This window comes from Corvus kubaryi, unplaced genomic scaffold (genome assembly GCF_017639235.1).
Source record: "Corvus kubaryi isolate FWS band 111438036 unplaced genomic scaffold, C.kubaryi_AGA036_p1.0 37385, whole genome shotgun sequence".
NCBI classification, from domain to species: Eukaryota; Metazoa; Chordata; class Aves; order Passeriformes; family Corvidae; genus Corvus; species Corvus kubaryi.
In genome coordinates, this window is record NW_024581127.1 from 7,764,044 (window position 1) to 7,767,627 (window position 3,584).

Sequence of the window (3,584 nt, forward strand, 5' to 3'; positions counted from 1 at the left end):
ACTGAATTGGATTATATGTGCTAGCATGAACACCACAAAAACCAGAATGGGAACCAAAGGATCTCTTGCAGAAAACAGTGGTGATAAAGGCTAGCTGGGCTTGTACGGGCACATCTATTAACTCCCATGACAGCTTACACTTCAGCCTCTCTTTGAAATCCCTGTTCAGCCTTTTTGCCAGGTTTGTTCTGGGACCTGCTGTAAGGTACAGCTGACTTGACACCTCTTGCCTCAAGGTTTGGTGGGTGAACATAAAAGCAAAGATTTTTAACCAATTATCAGGATTTTAGTTGTCAGTTCAACAATTGTTCAAAAACTACTCAGCTGGCTTCTCTGGTTTGGGAGCATGGTGGCAGGAGGCAGAGAGGCTCAGACAGATTCTTGGGAATACACAAAACATCCCAGGCCTGCCTGCCTGCAGGAGGATGCTCCATCCCCCCAAATGCTGCCTCTTCTCCACAGGACTCCACCAGATCATGGCCCATCAGATCTCAAAGCAGAGCAGGACAGCAGGTGAGCCCTACAAGAGTTGGTCAGGGTGACAGAGGAAGAGTGTAACCAAATTCTGGTGGAGGGAGAGGTGCCAAAATAGTTTTGGGGTCCAGAGGGAATGACAATCCAGAGTTCACTAGGCTGATGGCCAGGGCAGTCCCAGGAAGGGGTTTAGAGAAGACTGGCTTTCCATTAGTATCTGAGCTGCTAATGCTTTTTACTCCTGCTGGGGTATCAAATGCAATGAGAAGCCAGTGTTGACAACTCTACAACAGATTGGTTAAAGATTTCTAGCACTTCCCAGGCGAGCCAGATTGGAGCTGTAGTAGGAATAACTTCTCTCACAATATTTGATGCAAACAAAAGATAGAAATGACTGTTTGCTCCATTTCTCCCAGTCTGTCTGACTTGCAGTGTGAACGGAGCTGAAGCTGAACCCATGTTGTCCTTCCAGTGCTTCCCAGGGGAGCTAAATTATGGAGAAAGTCAGGGGGTCCTAGATACAGTTGTCTTCTATATCTTTACATTCACAAATAGTTGAGTCAAACACAGGTCATAATCCACTGTCACACATAAACATTTTTTGCCCGAGACTCAGTCTTGGCACTCCTGGGGTTATCTGCTGAACAATCTGGCCCATAGCCATGGCCTGACATAAAGTAAGTTCTTGTGATATATGTGGTAAATATGGTATCACTTAGTTCAACAGAGATATCTTATGATTGTACCACAGCATAATATGCCTCTAACCCAAGTACAGGCTCTGGCTGGAGTAAGAGCTGTTTACATGTCAATGATTTCCAAGCTTATTAAAAGTTAATGTGCACATTCACAGTCCGTTTGTGTACACAGCTCTCCAAGACAGCAGAAATGTTTCAAATGCTTCTTTGCCTCTAACCTTAACAATCAGTTCATACTTTCAAAAATGAAATTTCTCTCTTTCTAAAGACACATGAGACAATTCGAATGATATGTACATACAAGCATATATATCTCCCTCTAGAAGTTCTTCTAGAGCAATCTGGTGAATTACACTGACAGCTTTTCAGTTCATCTTGAATAATTATTGTCTAACTTCTTTCAGTATACCCACTGGCCAGCCCTGTGCACTAGCCACAGAAAAAAATGTAGCTTTCCCTAGCACTGCCATTAAGTACTCTGTGCTGATAAACATCGGGTGGAGTTGTCTTACGATACATATTTTTCCCAAGCATTTTATTTAGTCCATCGTTCAGTTAAGTATTCCTCTATTTTTAATATAATTATTTACTGATCTGTTTGGCATTTTGTTCTATTCAGCTGCTACTTTATACTGTGATCATGACTGCAGGCAAAGCTTGCCTGACATCACATCAAGGGAAGAAGTTCCTTTTACTTCAAAAAGCAGAGATTTCTCTGTAATGCTAAAGGAGGCACCACTCTGTAACCTCCCTGCTCACTGGTCCCAGAACTGCTTCCACCACGGACCAATGCAGCTTCCAGCAGGGAGAAGCACTAGCCACAGCTATCAAGCACTAGTACAGGTGTGCTTTAGTTTATCATAGGAGCAGGTGGCTACATCACAGCAGGCATTTTATTGGACCACCCAGAATCCTGCCTCAGCTTTTTTTTTTCTTTTATTCTTTTTTTTCCCCCTCTTTTGTATATGCCTTCAAGGAAAGAATACATTTTTTATTTTCTTTAATTTCTGAACATTTTTTCCCCTTGGCCGTGAATGCTAGCTTTTTATCACTAGAGACAAGATCCCCCCTGCTCCTGCCTCCTCCCAGACTGATGCTATGCTTCAGTTCTTGGCATTAAAAAAATCTAGCAGCAATAAGAAGCAAAGAAACCCTCAATTTATTGCACATTTAATCACATTTTTTTCAAATATAATCTATTCAAACAGTCATTTACTTTTCACTTTTTGGTGTGCAACAAATGTATTCGTTTGAGCTTTGGTATTCAAACCAGCATGTGCACTAACAGTGTGTGTGTTCCACTCCCCTCATAATCCCAGGCATTTGAGCCCCTGCCAACTTCTTTATTCGGGGACCTGCCTTCTCCACACTCCCTTTGTAAACTTTGCATTTGTTTTGCTTTCTAGTGATCACTGAAGTTCTCACTCCAGCTGGGAGGACAGCCAGGCACCTTCAAGAACAAGGGAATGATTGACAATATTAGGCAGAAAATTGTCTACCAGATGCTGCTCAAAAGGAGAGGTGGCAACCTTCCGACCCCCTTCTCAGTACGCAAAATCATCGCTTCTGTGACACGCCTCTGCCCCACTTGTCAGCTGAGTGGGGAGCACAGGGTCACTTCTGCGTCTGGCTGTTGTGCAGTAAAATGCCACCCTGCAGAAAAGGATGTGCCTTCTGCGTGAAGAAGGTCCCAGTGCCAGCCATGCGTTGGAATGAAGTGGAAAAATTTACCAGACATTACACATTACTTTTCAGTTACCACTCTGAAATATTGACTAGATCTGAATAACCTTACTGGTACAGAAACGAAAGGAATTCTGGACAGTCCATCCTTGGACTGTGAGAAAATGAACACCAACCAGACCTTCATGGCTTTTTAAAAACCCCTCCCCAGAGATCTTCCTGTTACCATTAGTACTTTAACATAATTTACATGTTTATGTCTCTTAAAAGGTTTTGTTTCTCCCCCTGAAAAAAGAGGGGAAAGTCAGCTCACTGGAGTTTCATGCTAGTGCTAATACAATGACCACAGTTCTCCTTTTTACAAATTAACTAGACTGAGAAAAACAAAGGGATGAACTTGAAAAAAGGAAGACTAACATTTTCCTACTTAATTAGCTGACTGAACATGGGAAAAAAAAAAAAAGAGAAACCACTTTCTTAACAAAAGCAGTGCAGGACAAAAAACCCCAAAGAGTCTACAGAGAGGGCAGACACACAGGACACATAGGCCTCTGAAATGCAAATGTTTGAGCACAAAATAGAAATAACCATATATACATAGTTGGGGTTTTCTGACACACACACACATGCACACACACAAAAGCTATTCGAGGGAGTTTCTATGTTGTTTGTGCTCATTCATGTGGGGTAACAGTAATGTGTGTGAATAATAATCCCTGAAATGACACC